At 42.9% G+C, this 19,290-nt stretch overlaps 1 long non-coding RNA gene across 7 annotated transcripts in view; it reads left to right on the forward strand.

Annotated features, from left to right (window-relative positions):
* Positions 1-17,537, forward strand: part of LOC107132901 (uncharacterized) — a 38,769-nt gene extending 21,232 nt beyond the window's left edge. For 3 of the 7 annotated variants that reach the window (XR_009496362.1, XR_009496363.1, XR_003037089.2), the window contains 3 exons: positions 2,155-2,242; positions 8,174-8,347; positions 9,285-17,537. This is a non-coding gene — a long non-coding RNA (uncharacterized lncRNA). Of the gene's footprint in view, positions 1-2,154; positions 2,263-4,198; positions 4,347-4,612; positions 4,755-8,173; positions 8,348-9,284 lie in introns of all 7 variants that reach the window. The other 4 variants (XR_003037090.2, XR_003037088.2, XR_009496361.1 and 1 more) reach the window with 4 other exon arrangements.
* The last annotated feature ends 1,753 nt before the right edge of the window (positions 17,538-19,290 follow it).

Below are 19,290 nucleotides of genomic sequence, written 5' to 3' on the forward strand. Positions count from 1 at the left end.
GCTGAACTGGACTGAATCACTCTATTGTGCGGCAGAAATTAACACAACATTGTAAATCAACTATATTTCAAAAAATAAAATTAAAAAAAAATCACCATTTCCACACTGTATCTAACTACTGTTTTAGTTCAGGTCACCACTTCCTAAGTTTGGTTTTGAGAGCAAGTGTCAAGGTAGTAAGCAGCCCATTAACATGGAATATGTGTATGACAGGAAAATATTTATTCTCAAGTAACACTAGATGAGTAATTCCAAAAGCACTTTCTGAGCATCAGCAGTTACTAAATCCTGTATACACTACCTGCGAAGGAGTGGTTTCTTTATAAGACCTATAGGTGACACGTAAGAAAACAACAGCTTTTTATTAATATTTGACTAATGCTTATAAAGGTCACCCTTGGTGACTCAGTGGTCAAGAATCTGCCTGCAGTGCAGGAGACAAGGTTCAATCCCTGGGTCACGAAGATCCCCTGGAGAAAGAAATGGCTACCCACTCCAGTATTCTTGCCTGGAGAATCCCACGGACAGAGGAGCCTGGTGGAGTTACAGTCCATGTGGTCGCAAAGGGTCATACACGACTGAGTGCACATGCGCATGCAATGCTTATAAGTGTCTTGGGACTCTTTTTAGAGATCATCTTTATTAGCTGGATCAGTGATTTCATCCGGCTGGACCACGGTAGAGGCGTGGTGAAGTCCTCTGTTCATAACATAATTTAGAAGTCTAGAAGGGAAATAAAGAATGAAATTCAAGCAGTAAGTCTGGAGATGTGAATCAGTTTCTGAAACAAGATGAAGGGAAGTGTCACGGTCCAAGACAGAGCAGTCACTACAGTGTCCGGGAGTTGCCACTGTGGGGATGGCCGGAGGCACTGGCCACAGAAGGCAGCTCCCTGGACCTCTTGTATCCCCAAGGCCACTCCTGTTATCCCATCCCAAATGTAAGGAACCTTGGAAGAGAGTGGCGGCAAGCCAAGCTGGAAACATTCTTGTGAGGGCAGTCCTGGGTCTTAGGAGTCCCTTGACCTTATTTCAGGACTTGTGTGTGTGCAGGCTCAGTTGTGTCTGACTCTTTGAGACCCCATGGACTGTAGCCTGCCACACTCCTCTGTCTATGGGAGTCTCCAGTCAAGAATATTCTCCAGTCAAGGTTGCCATTTCCTTCTCCAGGGGATCTTCCCAACCCAGGAGTTGAACCCATGTCTCCTGTGTCTCCTACATTGCAGGCAGATTCTTTACCACTGAGTCATTGAGGAAGTCCCTATTAGTTTCTAAGGAAAGCAAAAAGTTGGACAAAAAAAAAATGTAGTTCATTTTAGTTAATTATAGTATACCATATGGATTTCCCTGGTGGCTCAGATGGTAAAGAATCTGCCCGTCATGTGGGAGACCTGGGTTTGATCCCTGGGTTGGGAAGATCCCCTGGAGGAAGGCATGGCAACCCACTCTAGTATTCTTGCCTGGAGAATCCCCATGGACAGAGGAGCCTTGCGGGCTACAGTCCATGGGATCACAGAGTCGGACATGATAGTGACTAAGCACAGCACAGTACACCAAGTGGCTAAGTCTTGGGTACTATTTCCATAACTGTAGTAATATAATGCTGTAATATAAATGCTGCATACTGATTTCTACTCATGTATATGCACGTATGCTTAGTCATGTCCCACTCTTTTCCACCCTATGGACAGTAGCCCTCCAGGCTCCTCTGTCCATGGGATCCTCCAGACAAGAATGCTGGGGTGGGTTGCCATTACCTACTTCAAGGGAACTTTCCAACCCAAGGATTGAACCCGTTTCTCCTGCATCTCCTTCGTTGGCAGGCAGATTCTTTACCAACTGAGCCAGCTGGGAAGCCAATTTCTATTTAATAGAGTATTTATATTGGGAAGGGAGTACAATATATGAGACCTAATTGTTTTCTTCCACAGAAGGGAGACAAAAGATAATATCAAAGCAGAACAAATCAAGATATAGCAGCATAGGCAAGTGGTTTTTCAACATATAGAGGCAAAAATTTAAAAAAAAAAAAAAACAACGAAAGTAGTTGGAACTAGAAACCTCTTGATGAGGGAATCGAGGGTGGGCAGGCTGGCTTGGGGACTGCTGCTTCTGTTACAAGCTTGTAAAATGATTTCACTTTTTTTTTTTTTAGCCACGTGGCATATGATGTCTTAGTACCCCAACCAGGGATCAAACCCCTTGCTGTGGGATGGTGGCGTCTTAAGCACTGGACCACGGAGGTAGTCCTTTACTTTCTAATGTATGTGCATAACTTTAAAAATTGGCATTTTCTAAAGTAAAGGGGAAAGATAAGCTTCCAGACATCTGTAGGTGTCTATAGAGACATGAGTACATTAAATGATGCAGGATCTGACACATCTCAAAACCCCTGTCCCGCAGGACTCAGCTGCCCACAAGTCCCCAGGGTGACATTCCAGCCTGCTCAGATCTGCCTCTGGCTCCTCCTTCCAAGTTGGTCTTTAGGTCACTAAAGGCTGACCGAGTTGTCTTTGGAGGTTTCTACCCAGTGACCAAAATGCAAGCTCTAACAACAGTACTCTTTTTTTAGCATGAGAAAGAAATGCATAGGTTGCCAGCGAATGAACTAAATGTTATATTTAGCTGGGAAGATAACATATCCCTAATGTCTGGATTTATCAAAACAAATTCCAGATGGCAGGCAAGCCATAGCGTGGGGCCATCTGCTAAGTTACAGCAGGGCTCATTTTTCTAAAGGCGAAAAGTAGCAAATGTCAAAACTTCTGATGGTGAAACTATCTCTGTCTGTTGCTACTACTGGGGTAGTCATCCTGAGCTCTGCATCCTATATGTGCTAATTTAAACACCTGTCACCGTATATCCTTTCTAATAACTGAATGAGGAACTATGCTTTTTTAAAAAAGAAAAACACTTAGAGGGAGAAAAATCGTATGACAAACTTACATGCGGTATCTAAAAAGAAATGATACAAATGAACTTATTTATAAAACTGAAACAGACTCAGGGACTTAGAGAACCAACTGATGGTTGCCGTGGGGAAGGACAGAGGGGAAGGGATAGAGAGTTTGGGATGGACATGTACACACTGCTCTATTTCAAATGGATAACCAACCGGGACCTACTGTATAGCACAGGGAACCTGCCCAATGTTATATGGCAGCCTGGATGGGAGTGGGGTTTAGGGGAGAATGGATCCATGCGTACGTATGGCTGAGTCCCTTTGCTGTCCACCTGAAACAATCACAACATTGTTAATCATCCATACCTCAACACAAAATAAAGTTGTTTTTTTTTTTTAAAAGAAAAAAACCACTTAGTGGATACAGTAAGTTTCGGTGTACACCTGCTAAACATATATTGTATGGTGACAGCTGTAGGCATTAACAAAACCGTTTAACAGGCTACTGTGACACAAACTGAGAGTAGAAACCACTAAAAACCAGCATCTTTTTTTTTTTTTCAAAATGATTTAGGATGTAGCTGCCATTTTTGATTTAGCGCAACAGTGGTATTTTTAGTGCATATTCTGTTTGACAGGATGTTTCTTGCACATATTTTCTGCTCTCCCCACTCCCACTGTTCCCTCTGAAACTAATCATTACATGCCTGTGTTTATTCAGCCCCCCCCACCCCACCCCCAGGCCCTGCTTGCACACAACTGCCAGCTTAATCTTCTTTAAACATGGCTCTGTTTATATAACTTCCCAGCTCAGAAAACAGTCAATAACTCTCCAATGTCTAGGAGATAATGTGCAGGTTTCTATTCACAGACACCCCTACTTTTTCACCCATCCCTCACGGGAGTCCCCCATCTGCCCAGGCTGCAGCCAGGCTCTCCTCCCCCAAACTGGATGGAGCTCTGTCTCCAACCGCAGGGCATTTGGCAGGGACCTTGATTCTTTCTGATGGGCTCAGCAGCCTTCTCCCCAAGAAGTCTGGCGGGTGCTCTCTCTACCATGAACTGAATCCAGCATGCCATGCCCACCATCAAAGCAAGAATTCTTCCAATACAGAGACTTCTAAGGCTAAGCCCACCCCCAGCTCAGCTTCCAGGGGTGATGTCATTATCCCCAGATCTTGTGTGATGGAAAACATTGGTCACCCCCTCAGGTAACCTCAAAAATGACCTCCTCACAATGTCTATGTCAGGACTTCCTTGGTGGTCGGGTGGCTAAGACTCCACACTCCCATTGCAGATGGCCCAGGTTGGATCCCTGATCATGGAACTAGATCCATACGCCACAAATAAGAGTTCACGTGTTGCTCCTAAAGATCCTGCACAGGGCAACAAAGATCAAAGACACCGCCACTAAGACCCAGTGCAGCCAAATAAATAAAATAAATGTATGTATTTTCTTAAAGGTCTATGTCTTAATTCCTGAAACCTGTGAATGTTACCTTACAGAGGCAAAGAGCCTTTGCAGGTATGATTAAATGAAGGCTCTTAGGACGCGTAGAGATGGTCCTGGGTTATCCCAACGTAATCACATGAGTCTTTATAGGAGGGGAGTTGGGAGGGTCAGAGGCAGAGGAGGTGATGAGATAACGGAAGCAGAGGTCAGAGAGAAAGAGAAATTTTGAAGATGCTCAACTGTTGGCTTTGATGATAGAAGGAAGGGACCATAAACCAAGGAATGGAGACAGCCTCTAGGAGCTGGAAAAGGCGAGGAACCCACTCTCCCCTCGATCCTCCAGCATGACCCAGTCCTGCTGACACCTGAAGACTGACTTCGGCTTCTGACCTCCAGAACTGTAAGACGATAAATAACTCTGTGCTGGTTTAGGCCCCTGAATCTGCAGTCATTTGTTCTGGCATCAACAGGAAATTAATACAGCCTCTTGTGGCTCTACTAGGTCCAGCCCTAACAATCCTGGCCCAAGTCCATCTCTCTGCGGACCCTTAGTGAGGTCCCAGCAGGCTTAGGCTGAGATTGGTTAAAACCTGCCTGGTCCAATGTGGTAACCACTAGTCTCCTGTGGTGATTTACATGTAGATTTCACTTGTTTAGTCGCCAAGTCATGTCTGACCCTTTTGCGACCTCATGGACTGTAGCTGGTCAGGCTGCTCCAGAGTCCATGAAATTTCCCAGATAAGAATCTGGGAAAATGGGTAGCCATTTCCTTCTGAAGGGGATCTTCTTGACCCAGGGATTGAACCTAGGTCTCCTGCATTGATTGGCAGGCAGATTCTTTACTGCTGAGCCACCAGGGAAGTCCCAAATTTCACTTAATTTAGATAAAACACTTAGTTCTTCTGGTATACTAGCTACATTTTTAAGTGTTTAATAGTCCCGTGTGGTTAGTGACCACTGGATGGTGAAAATACAGAAAAATTCCTTCACCAAAGCAAGTTCTACAAGATGGTGCTGGTTATAATGGTACACCATGTGCCACTAGTTTTTATAAGCCCCCAATTTTTTAATTAATCTAGTTTGACTTTCCCCTTATTGAGCTATAAGGTAAATGGTGGAAGTTTCCTGGGGGACTTTCCAGGCTGGGGAAACAGGGCTGAGAAGTTGGGTAAACCTAGAGTCAGTCATAGGAGAAGGCAATGGCACCCCACTCCAGTACTCTTGCCTGGAGAATCCCATGGACGGAGGAGCCTGGTAGGCTGCAGTCCATGGGGTCGAGAAGAGTCGGACACGACTGAGCGACTTCACTTTCCCTTTTCACTTTCGTGCACTGGAGAAGGAAATGGCAACCCACTCCAGTGTTCTTGCCTGGAGAATCCCAGGGATGGAGGAGCCTGGTGGGCTGCCGTCTATGGGGTCGAATAGAGTCGGACATGACTGAAGTGACTTAGCAGCAGCAGCAGAGTCAGTCATACAGAGTGAAGTCAGTCAGAGGAAAACAAATAGTGTGCATTAATGCATATGTGTGGAATCTAGCAAAGTGGTATAGATGAACCTATCTGTGGGGCAGGAGTAGAGACGCAGATGTAGAGTGACCAGTGGACATGGGGTGGGCAGGAGGAGTGGGATGACCGGGGAGGTTGGGGTTGACATGTGTACACAACCATGTGTGAAATAGCTCGCTAGTGGGACCCTGCTGTGTAGCACAGGGAGCTCAGCTCAGTGCTCTGTGATGACTAGAGGGGTGGGATGGTGGGTGGGATGGGAAGGAGTTCCAAGAGGGAGGGGATATACGTATACATCGAGCTGATTCACGTTGTCGTACGGCAGAAACAATTATTTTGATACATCACATTAATTTATGGTTACCCTATGTTCAGGCTTTTATTTGATAAGATTTCATATGAATTACCAATAGAATGACTTAGAAAAATGGGAACGGAGGGACACTTTCTGCACTTGTTGTTTAGTTACTGAGTCGTGTCCAACTCTTTGTGACCCCATGGACTGTAGCCCACCAGGCTCCTCTGTCCATGGCGTTTCTCAGGCAAGAGTACTGGAGTGGGTTGCCATCTCCTTCTCCAGGGGATCTTTCTGATCCAGGGATTGAACCCAAGTCTCCTGTAGTGGCAGGCAGATTCTTTACCACTGAGCCACCAGGGAAGCCCCTGTAAAGCAATTACAAAAAAAAAAGGAAGTGGGTGAAGTGAGGGCACCTGGGTGAGCGTGAATCTTGAAATGCTCAGAGCTCCCCCACCCTGCCCTCCCCTGCTGCTGGGGGAAGGTCCCCCCAGGGCATCCCCCAGTGCTGGGTGTGGGCCAGGGGCCTGCCACCTGCCTCCAGGGAGCATGTCTGGTTTTCCAAATTGCTTAATAAGTCTGTCCCTATTAGAGGATAAAAACATTCTTCATTATTTCCTTCTAACAAGCTCAAAAGCTTTTACTTTAAAACTTTCTGTAACTCATCTGAAATTTGTTTTTGTATATGATATGAGACAGCGACCTTTAAGTTATTTTCCCCTGTGGATAGCAACGGTCTTATCATTCTTTCCCCACAATTGAAATGCCACTTTGGTTGTGCGATAAATTCTCATGTATAAACAGATGTTTTTCTACTTATCTACCTCTGCGTGACTATCATTCCATTTTACTTGCAATAGCTTTGCAGGTATTTATTTTGTCATCTAACAGAGCAATTCCCTCTCATTGTCCTTGTTCTTCAATATTTTATTTTTTCTTTTCATTTCCTCCTTCTGAGGCACTTCAGCATCAATTTGCCAAGTTTCACCTAAATATCCAGTGGATTTTTTTTTTTTTAGAATTATTTTGGATTTAGGTTCATGAGCTCACTGACATTTAAAAAATATCAAGTCTCTCAATTTAAGAACAAAATTTGCTGTTCACTTATTTAGGTGTCAATTTTGTACTTCTTGAAGGTTTTATATGTGTCTTCATTGGAAGTCAACGTACAATGCAATAATAAACAATAATAAGGCATTTGTCATTGCTAAAGTGAAAGGCTTTTTCCCCCATGGGTTTTTTAATTGCTTAATATTAGTATATAGGAAACAGCTGATTTTTGTGTATGGCTCTCTTAATTGAACTCTTTTTCTATTTTAACTGTTTTTCTGTTGAGTCTCTGGGATTTTCTAGATAGATTATCATCCCATCTGCAAACCAAGGCAGTTTTCCTCTTTTATCCCTAGAACCTTTATCTCTCACTTCTTTTTCTTGGCTTGATTCATTGGAATATCCAGCATGCAGTTGAATACCAGAGTTAATAGCTAATATTCCTGTATCTTCCTGGGTTTCCCCCCCGCTGCTTTTCTTAATTGGAATATTTCTATTATCTCACCATTAAGTACAATGTTGACTGAAGAAATTTTTTTTTCTTTTTCTGATTTACTCAAAAAGAGGTGCTGAAATTTAACCAGAATATTATTTTGCATTTGAGATGATTATGTGGTTTATTTTCTTCTTTAAATCGTAAATGTTGAATTACAATAACAGATCTCTTAGTATTGAGCTAGCCTTATAGTTCTGGAATAAACCCTATTTGGCCAATCGCATTAGAATTAGCCTTTAAATAAACTGATAAATTTCTTAGGGGTTTGTCCTGTCCAGTTTATGTTAGCCTTGGACCATAATTTGGGAAACTTTCCAACTTTTTCTATCCTCTGGAACCTTTATATGTTCTAAAAGTCTGGGAGAACTTTGCAATGATTGTCTAGGACAAGTTGGTTTTTAAAGATAAAACTTTCTCAACCTTAACTTCTTCTGTAGTAATTGGTCTATTCTGTTTTCCTACTCCCACTCCAGTGTGCATTGCACCATTGTTCCCAGTAACCAAAATGTGGGAACAACTGGTGTCCATCAACAAATGAATGCTCTATACAGACAATGGAACATATGGGACATCATTTGCCTGTAAAAATGAATACATTCGTGATACATGCTGCAACCTGGATGAACCCGGAAAAAGTACTAAGTGAGGTAAGCCAGTTACAAAATGATGGTGTGATTCTACTTATAGGAAATGTTGCTGTTTAGCTGCTCAGTCATACCTGACTCTTTTGTGACCCCCGTGGCCTGTAGCCCACGAGGCTCCTCTGTCCATGGGATTCCCCAGGCAAAAAACACTGGAGTGGGTTGCCATTTCCTTCTCCAGGGGATCTTCAACCAGGGATCAAACCCTCGTCTGTTACGTTGGCAGGCAGATTTTTTACCACTGAGCCACCAGGGAAGCATGGCAAATTTGTAGAGACAGAAAGTAGGGTAGAGGTTACTAGGGGCTGGGAGGTGAGGGAAATGGGAGAGATTGCTCTCGTGTTTCAGAGGAGGCAATGGCACCCCACTCCAGTACTCTTGCCTGGAAAATCCCTGGTAGGCTGCAGTCCATGGGGTCACTAAGAGTCGGACACTACTGAGCAACTTCACTTTCCCTTTTCACTTTCATGCATTGGAGAAGGAAATGGTAACCCACTCCAGTGTTCTCGCCTGGAGAATCCCAGGGACGGGGGAGCCTGGTGGGCTGCCGTCTATGGGGTTGCACAGAGTCAGACACGACTGAAGCTACTTAGCAGCAGCAGCTCTCATGTTTATAGTTTCTGTTTGAGGTGATGGAAAAGATTTGGAAACACAGAACACAGTGATGGTTGTACAACAGTGTGAATGTAATTAACACACTGGATTGTACACTGCAAATGATTAAAATGACATATTTTACATCATATGTATTTTATCACAATAAAAATTTTAACTCACATAAAGTACTTTGTGTTTAAAAAAAAGTTATTTTTGGTAATTTGCATTTTTCTTAGACTATCTCCTATTTCCTCTAGATAGTGAAATGTATTATGTGAATTTATAGTTTTGTTCATTTACTTAATTTCATTTGTTTATACGCCTTTGGGCTTCTCTGGTGGCTTAGACGGTAAAGAGTCAGCCTGCAATTCAAGAGACCCGGATTCGATCCCTGGATCGGGACGATCTCCTGGAAAAGGGAATGGCAACCCGCTCCAGTATTCTTGCCTAGGAAATCCCGTGGACAGAGGAGCCTGGTGGCCTACAGTCCATAGGGTCACCAAGAGGCAGACACGACGGAGCAACTAATACACACATGTATGTCTTTGCATATTTTGTTATTCAGATTTGCCCAAAGCTTTGCCTAAAACTTACTATTTTTTACCCTTCACCTCCTAGGAAATAGTTTTGAGTTTGGGTTTCTTTTTTTTTTTTTTGGTTTGTGTTTGGCTGCGTTGAGCAGCATGCAGAACCCCAGCTCCCCAACCAGGGATCGAACCTGTGCCCCCTGCAATAGAATTACCAGGGAAGTCCTAGCTTTCTGTTTTATTGATGAAAATATACTGTTTTTTTTTTCTTTTTTTTTCAATGAACTCCTCCTATTCTGTTTATAAATTTCTTTTTTAGCAGTTATTTCATTGTCTTTTTAGCTTCCTGTCTTGGATATGTAGTCCCTCACTGTCCTTTACTTCAAAATAACTCACAATTTAGTTAAATTTTCTTTTTATCTTGGGGGTTAGACATTTTTAAAAAATTGCAATCAAATTGATTTCTTTTTTGCTACCTTTTTGCTGTTGCTTATTTTTAATTTTACTGCCTTACTGCCTTATGGCTGGACAATGTATCCTGATTGTATGACTTGAATTTTTTGAACTGCATTGAGGTTTTCTGTATAGGCTAATTCAGAGTGGCTTTTATGAGTGTTTTAAAATCACCTGAAAAGAATATATGTGAATATATAGGTGTGTACGTATTTGTAAATATAAAGACATGTGTATGTGTGATTCAGTGGTTGAGCTATGTGCCAAGTCACTTCAGTTATGTCCGACTCTTTTCGACCCCTTGGACTGTAGACCGCCAGGCTCCTCTGTCCACAGGATTCTCCAGGCAAGAATACTAGAGTTGGTGGCCATTCCCTTCTCCAGGGGATCTTCCCGACCCAGGGATTGAACCTGCATCTCCTGTGTCTCCTGTATTGCAGGAGATTCTTTATTGTTCAGCCACCGAGGAAGCCCTGTGATTCAGTAGTTAATTATATTATTTAACATCCCACATCCATTCAGAATTAACTTTTTGTCTGTTTAGTCTTTTCATCTGGAGGGAAGGCATATTAAAATATCCACCTAAGATTTCTGATTGTCATCTTTTTGTGTATTTGCATCCATGCTAAAGCTATGTTGTTAAGAGGACAATGCTTCATGACAATATGTTTTCTTGGCAGATAGTAGCTTTTACCACTACAAAATATCTTTTGTCTTTCTATCTAGTACATTAGTTATTTTTAAAATTTGGTAATTTTATTTATTATGATAATTTTACAAATTGAATGTTTGTGGCAAACATGTCAAACAAGTCTATTGGTACCATTTTTCAACAGCATTATTTTTAAATTAAGGTCCATTCATTATTTTTTTAACACATAATGAATCGTATACTTTGACTACATTACAGTGTTATCCTAACTTTTTTAATGTTAGTCTTAAACTTTATTTTGTCTGATATTAATATTGCCATACTTACTCTCTTTAAATTACTTTTTAATTTCCATAGTTTATTTTATATGGGTGCATGGTTTTAAAAATAATTTTACAAAATTTGTAGCAAAATAAACTTCTTGCCCCAACCCTCCCACTCTGATTTTTCTTTCCCTAGAGGCAACCACTTACTACCCTTTTCATAGTTTCTTCAGATAATTGCTTCCACATTTTTAAGTAATAACCTTCCTGCTGTTATCTCTCGATTTTTCAGTTTTAGATTTTATCCATTTCCTGTTGTGGAACATTATTATTCAGCTCCCTTACATGACTCCATTCCCAAATCCTCCCCAAATTGTTACAATTTGGGGGTTAGGTCAGTATTCAATATTCATTATTATGTTTATGAAAATATGATTCATAGCCAAGTTCTTTAGTATATGATGATTATATATCTTTTTAGGTATAACTTTCTGTTTTCCCTGGAGTTATTACATTTCTCCCTTCGCTTCGTTGTTTAAGTATCACCATTTCATCCCCAGTTTTCCACCAGAAGTTAAACCTGTGTCCACATTATACAGTCTTCTCTCTGCCCTCTGGTGACACTGGTGGATCTCAAGGCCTGTTGCGCTGCTGGGCTTCTGACTCTCTGAATCTGGGTGTTCCCTTGATCATCCTCCTGTGTTTTTATTCCCCAAGTGGCACCAGTGGTAAAGAATCCACCTGCCAATGCAGGAGATGCAGGTTCAATCTCTGGGTCAGGAAGATCCCCTGGAGAAGGGCATAGCAACCCACTCCAATATTCTTGCCTGGAGAATCCCATGGACAGAGTAAGACATGACTGAGCGTCTGAGCACAGTCCCACGGGGGACCCTATGCAAAGCTTCTTAGGACAGGGTACAGGAGGGTGAACAGTCTGAAACCATCTTTATCTACTCTTACACGGGATTGAACAACATTTGGGGGGGTCACATGTGGGAACTCTAAGTTGGAAATCATTTTCCTTTGGGATTTGGAAGGCATTGCTAGTTTCTAGTCTTGCTGTTGACTTGTGTTGCCAACCTGACTCCTGCTCCTCTGTGGCCTGTTTTGCTTCCTGGGAGCTGTTAGGACCCTCCTGCATCCTGGGTTTGCTCTGAAATTTCACAAGGAGCTGCCTTGGTCTGGATCTCTGTTCATCTACAGTGCTGGGCACTAGTCAGTGTTCTCCTTCTAGAAACTTGTGTTTTCTATTTCTGAGATTTCTCTTGAGTTGATGATTTGATCACTTCTCATTGATTTTCTCTCTGTAACTCCAATTTCTCAGGATAATGATCCCATTAGATAGATGCCCTGATTTTCTATAATTGCTCATCCATTTACACTCTGTTTCTTATGATCTTCATTTATTACTTTTTGGAAGATGTTCTCCAATTTCCTTTCATTGAATTTGTCATATATACTATGGTTTTTAACTTCCAAGGCAACTTTTGAATATCCCTTTGTTTGCAGTCTACTGGTCTCTTTTTCCGTGGGTACGCGTATCTACGGATTCCACTTCTCTGGAAATACTGCTTTGTTTGGCTTTCTAAACTTCTGCTTTGTTTCTGTCTCCCCCACATATAACTTTTCTCTTTTGTTGAACTTTTGTTTTCTGCTTTTGTGGGGAAGCTTTTCCTCAATTAACTGGTGATCCTTAGATGATCTTTCAAGGTCAAGAGGGAGTCACTTAAAAGCTTTTTGGAGAAATTTCCCTGGTGATCCAGTGGCTAAGACTCCATCTCCCAATGCAGGGGGCCCAGGTTTGATCCCTGGTCAGGGAACTAGATCCCACATCCCACAATTAAGAGTTCACATGTCATGACTAAGACCTGGCACAGTCAAATAAATAAATTAAAAAAATAAATAAAAGCTTATTGGAAACTCTGAGTGGATGCGCTTGTCTCCTAATGGGTCTACTGTAAGGATGTCTGGCTGGGCAGGATAGCTAGAGAACCCCAACCACTAACATCTGAAAGGCTTTTCACGTAGGTGAATCAGGCTCCTGGGAGACAGCATGTCTAACGCCTGGGCGTAGAAGAGCAGACTAGCTGCAAGCTTGGAGCCAAGTGGAGGCGGAAGACTGGGGTTGTACACCTCGACTATGTGACGTCGCCTTTAACACCATGGTGTGCAGTGTGTTCCTCTCTCCTTCCTCCCTGAAGTCCAGGGTCACTCTGGTTCATTATCTTTCCAGGTATCTGTGGAGGTGGGGAGGATAGTGGAGCTCTAACTACATCATGTGTGGACTTTAATCAATAACCCCATCTTTAGCCTCACATATACCACAATGTTCATACTCAGACTGTTGCTTCCTTATGAGACTTTCTGATGGTTTGTGGCACAAAACTGCCTACTTCTGGGTTCCCCAATTGCCAAATGGGCATAAGCTTTTTTTCGTTTTTTTTTTCCACCATTCACCAATTAGATGTCTAACCATCTCCTTCTTCTAAGACATCATTGCATCCCTTATGGGTCTGTCCCTATATAAGAACATTCACCTTATGGCATCTTCAGGGGGGTTTCAGATGGAAGTGGAAGCACCTTCAATCCATCATACTTAACTCAGTGCTCCCTGTTAATTTTCATTAGTATTTGCTTGCTCTATCTTTGCTTGTTCCTGTATTTTCAAACTTTAAACCTGTCATTCTGTTTCAGCTGTCTCATATAGTAGCAAGGGCTGATACCTCTTGACACTATCTGCTAGGCACTTACATATACCTGTGTCTTATTTATGACTCATGACAACGCTCTGAAGCAGGCCCTGCATAGTATCCTTATGCTCACGTTACATGTATCTAGTAAGCAGTGGTGTGCCCAAGATGCAAACCCACAGCCCGCACCACTGTACTAATCATCATAGTACCAGTAATGGCACCTGGGTTTTTTTTTTTTTTTTAACACATTAGAGTCTTTGTCCTTTAATAGGGGAATTTCAACCCATTGCGTTTATTGGGCTAAGGTATGTATGAATGTATTCTTACTGTCTGTGGTGTCTTACCATGTCTTTATCATTAGTAGTAAATATTCTCTCTCTTTTCCGACTGAGGGATGGTTACAGTCCAGTGTGCCTCAGATGCTGAGTTTAGACATGTCTTCGTTTTTAGTCCGCTGAATGTAGGTGGCTTCTCTCTTCTTTCCCCTTTGGCATAAACAGGCATATCTCAGATAAGAATGCTCCTTCATGGCAAGCCCCAGAGTGAGAAAACAAAGGACAAGGCCCACAGCCTGAAGTAGAGCCATAGCCAACCCATGGCCCTCATACAATGTGAGCTGAAAATAAATGTTTACTGTCATACGATATGGAACTTTTTGAATTGTTTGACATGGCAGCTCTTTTAGCTTCCTTTAAAAACTTGTTTTCTCTTGCTGAAGTACACTCTTAAATACTGTCTAAAGGGCTGATGAGATATAAAATTTAATCTTTGAGTGTCTAAAAATGTCTTTATTTTGCCCTTTTACTTGAATGTTAAGTTGACTGGGTATAAAATTTGACATAATTCTCTCCTGGAATTTTGAAATTATTTTTTTCTTTTCCCTCTTTTGTGTCTATTGTTTCAAATGCCAACCTGAGTATCACTTCTTTCTGGATAACCTGTTTTAGTCTTCTGGAAGTTTTAGGAATGTCTCTTTATCTTTGGAGACTTAAAATTTTAAGATGACACTTCTGGACTTTTTTTTTCCTTTTTGTCTCGCTCTGCACACAGTGAACTCTTAAATATGAAAATTCATATTTTCCACCAGTTCTGGGAAGTTTTCTTCAATTATTTATCTTTTTTCCCTTCTTTTGTCTCTTACTTTCAAAGTCTTATAGGAAAAAATGTTCAGTTCTCTCTCTTCCATGTCTTGTATTTTCTATCTCCTAATTGAAAATTATTATTATTTTATACTATGACACTATTTTGGGGGAGAATTTCTTGGGTTGATTGTACACTTTCAGTTGAATCCATGCTTCTATTTAGCCCATTTATATTTTTATTTGATGAATTTTATAAGTGTTGGAGCCAGGATTCAAATCCAAGCTGGTGCTATTAGTTACTACATGACTAGTAAATGGTATAATGAACTTTTTTTTAACCCAAAGAGAGTCTTTTTCCTATAAGAAAGAAATTTTAACCCACCAACATTTATTGAACAATTGATATGTATAAATGTACATTAACAATCTTGATTTAAGAACATGAAAACATTTCTCTGAGTATATCATTTATAAAGATTTTTCCCCCCTTCCTCTAGTGAGGCTGTTTGCTCAGGGTTTGTTTTTTCCAGTGGGATGACTTTGATGTATTTCTTTCCTCACTGTTACTTTTTCACAAGTAAGTATTAGAGTGTTCATCCTTGATTCCCTCTTCACCTGTCATTGAATGTCTTGATTAGGATAGCCTGCCTCCTTCTGATCATGAAGAAGAATTGGAATTTAGGATTCAGTGTGTGTGAGGGGCTGGCTTCCGCATCTCCATCCCTTCTGCATTTTGCTAATTTTCTGAATCGTTAGCCCCATTACCTATGCTGTGGGTCTCTGGTGTAAGATTCCCACATAGGAGAAGTACTTTTATCCTCTGGAAATAAAAACTGAATCAGAACTTTTCATGTATTTCCTCCAATGTCCCTGCAAGGCTCTGGAGGTGCATCCGAGTTCACCTGTATCTCCCTTTGCTGCTAAGTCACTTCAGTCATGTCCGACTCTATGCGACCCCATAGACGGCAGCCCACCAGGCTCCCCCGTCCCTGGGATTCTCCAGGCAAGAACACTGGAGTGGGTTGCCATTTCCTTCTCCAATGCATGAAAGTGAAAAGTCAAAGTGAAGTCGCTCAGTCATGCCTGACTCCTAGCGACCCCATGGACTGCAGCCTACCAGGCTCCTCTGTCCATGGGATTTTCCAGGCAAGAGTACTGGAGTTGGGGTACCATTGCCTTCTCCATCTCCCTTTAATTCACCGCAATATAATAAATATCTCTGCTTTGAGAACACTTCTAAGGGCTCTAACCCGGGAGCACGCGCTGCTGCCACCACCGGCTATGCAGAGTGAAGGAATGGGAAGAGAGAGGACCTCTCGGATTAAATTCACTTAACTGATTGCCCTGCCAGTTGATGGAGGGAACAGGGCTGTTTATCGTAATCGTTTACACTGAGTGCAGAGACATTTCAGAATTGCTTCTGCGGCCCTGAATGTTAAACAGGATTTTTCCTGTGCTTGTTTCGCCATCCGTGCGGTCTTTAGTCCCTCTTTGTCTTCTAGGAATCCCTAAAATGTCGGGACGGTGGAAATTTCTTCTGTGTTTCTTGTGCTATTCTTGTTTTAGCTGTTTCTTTAATGGAGAGAGGGATAAAACATGTCTTCCATTTTTCCGTTAGTCACCTTGACTCAGTACTCGCTATTTCATTTTGAAAACATTTTTTTGGTCTCTGAAACAAAGGAAATAGGGGAAGAGAAAAAGGGTATATTTGTGGGTAAATTGCCTCATCACAGCCACTCCTGAGGGCTCATCTGAGGGCCCTTTCTCATCAGTCTCATAGCCCACACCCAGTGGAGACTCTGATGCTTGGTCAAACCAGCCAACTAGCTTTTTGATATCTTAGAGCACTCTCCCTTCTCACTCATTCTTCTCCCTCCACTGCCTTTCACTTCACTTGAATGGTCAGAGTTGTCAAGTAGCCTACTTTCTCCTGTAGAGCAAATCATCCGAGACACCAACTTGCATTAAAATGTTAGCAATTTAATATATTTTCCCTACCAGTCATATGGAGAAGGCAATGGCACCCCACTCCAGTACTCTTGCCTGGAGAATCCCATGGACAGAGGAGCCTGGTGGGCTGCAGTCCATGGGGTCACTAAGAGTCGGACATGACTGAGCGACTTGACTTTCACTTTTCACTTTCATGCATTGGAGGAGGAAATGGCAACCCACTCCAGTGTTCTTGCCTGGAAAATCCCAGGGACGGGGGAGCCTGGTGGGCTGCCGTCTATGGGGTCACACAGAGTCAGACACGACTGAAGCGACTTAGCAGCAGCAGCAGCAACCAGTCATATGCATTCTTTGAAAGTGATGAAAGAAGAAAGCAAGGCTCACGATAAGGGATTGCTGTGGACTGAATGCTTGTGTCCCCGCAAAATTCACATGTTGAAATCCGAATTCTGACTTCCCTGGTAGTCTAGTGGTTAAGAATCTGCCTGCCAATGCAGAGGACACAGGTTCAACCCCTGGTCCGGGGAGCGACTAGGGCGATGTGCCACAAGTACTGAAACCCATGCACCCTAGAGCCTGTGCTCCGCAACAAGAGGAGCCACTGCAGTGAGAAGCCCGTGCACCGCAACTAGAGAGTGCCCCACTGCTACTGAACCAGCATGCAGCAACAAAGACCCAGCATTTCCAAAAAAAAAAAAAAAACTAATGCTAATGTGATGGTATTAGGAGGTTGGGCCCTTTGGAAGGCAACTAGGTAACAAGGATGGGATGAGGCCCAGGGATGAGATTAGGGCTTCTCTGGTGGCTCAGATGGTAAAGAATCCACCTGCAATGCGGGAGACCTGGGTTCAGTCCCTGGGTTGGGAAGATCCCCTGGAGGAGGGCATGGCAACCCACTCCAATATTCTTGCCTGGAGAATCCCCATGGACAGAGGAGCCGGGCAGGCTATAGTCCATGGGGTTGCAAAGAGTCAGACACGACTGAGTGACTAACCACGGCACAGAAATGATATGAAAGCCCTTGCTTTCACTGCCTGTGCTCTCTCTGCCTTGAGGACGCAGTCAGTCAGCAGTCAGCAACCTGGAAAGAGGCTCGCATCAGAACCTTGATCTGACTTCCAGCCTCCAACTCTGTAAGAAATGAATTCCTGCTGGTTATAAGCTACTGGATCTATGGTCTGTGGTTATAGCAGCCAAGCTGAGACAGGAGTAAATAGGCATTAATGACAGTGGTACTTCAGGTATTTTGGAGGGAGAGCTCATCAACGCACAATTTTCAGGCCACTGTCACTGTGCCTGCTCTTAAAGGTAGCTCTGAGACTTCCCTGGTAGTCCAATGGTTACGACTCTGCACTTCCAGTGCAAGGGCCGTAAGTTCTATCCCTAGTCGGGGAATTAAGAGCCCACATTCTGTACAGGTGCAGCCAAAAAAATTAAAAAACAAAGGTAGCCCTGACTCCTGCCTTCTAATGAGAGTCTACAGGGTGGGTTAAACTGCTGACAATCATTTATGTTCTCTCTTTAGTCCTTTGTAGTTAAGGATAATCATGTTTAACTATGAACATTTTAGCAAAAAGTCAGGGGAGGCCCCTGAATACTTGTTGGGGTGACCTGTTGGGTAGTTATAAATGGGCAGCTCTGGGCGGGTGGAAGGCATGGTGGGTGTGCTGGCGGAGGTCGGGCGGGGTGAGGAATGTTATTTTTATTTCCATTTCTTTTGACTTTTCTCCAGAAGTGAAACAGAAGCCCCACTCCCTGCTTTGTGGTTTCCCATCGTAGGAATCTTCCTGTAAGGAGGTGATTGCACTCTGTACGCCTGCGGTTGGGAGGAGGAATTCATATGAAGTGGTCAGCCTATCAGGTGCATCACCTCGCTGGGCTAGGCACACGAAACATGTCAGTTACTCCTGATAATTCTCCCTGGTTATTGGATCCCCTCTGGGCTTCCCATGTAGCACTAGTGGTAAAGAACCTGCCTGCCAAAGCAGGAGACATAAGAGACAGAGGTTCGATCCCTGGGTCGGGAAGATCCCCTGGAGGAGGGCATGGCAACCCACTCCAGCGTTCTTACCTGGAGAATCCCATGGATAGAGGAGCCTGGCGGGCTACAGTCCATGGGGTCCCAAAGAGTTGGATACAACTTAAGAACTAAACAACAACCACAAAATATAACACAAACAGTTACAGCATCTGTGTTAGCCATACTGTTTCGCTCGTGCCCCTCCCTTGCCCCCCAACAAAGTCAGCATCAATGGTCAGGACAGTCTTTTCCCCTCTTGGGTGCCACCACAGTTATATCAGAGGCACCAAAACCCAGGCATCAGCCAAGCGCCTGCAGAGCTGCAGTTACAACTCATCTCATTTACCAATTGTCTCTTGCACTTTAATACCATGTAAGGGAAGAAGGTGTTCAGCAAAGTTTAGATCGTATGTGTGTGTTTCTGTGTGTGTGTGACATATCAAACACATCTGAAATGAGCAGGCAAATCAGGGAGTACTTTCCAAGGTTATCTTTTTCTGCATCTTTAGTGAATTTAAGTGTACATCACACAAACTGATCCCTGATATTCCAAAATGGCGCACGGAGTCACACTTACGGTCCAATCTGTTTTGCCTTTGTTCAGACCAACAAACTGGGCATTGTCTTTGCACAGTCAGTCAGAGCTCCAAATAGCTGGCAAGAATGTGTAACTAGACATGTAATTACCCAAAGTGCCCCCTTTTCAAACAGC

This window comes from Bos taurus, chromosome 11, assembly GCF_002263795.3.
Source record: "Bos taurus isolate L1 Dominette 01449 registration number 42190680 breed Hereford chromosome 11, ARS-UCD2.0, whole genome shotgun sequence".
Lineage (NCBI taxonomy): Eukaryota > Metazoa > Chordata > Mammalia > Artiodactyla > Bovidae > Bos > Bos taurus.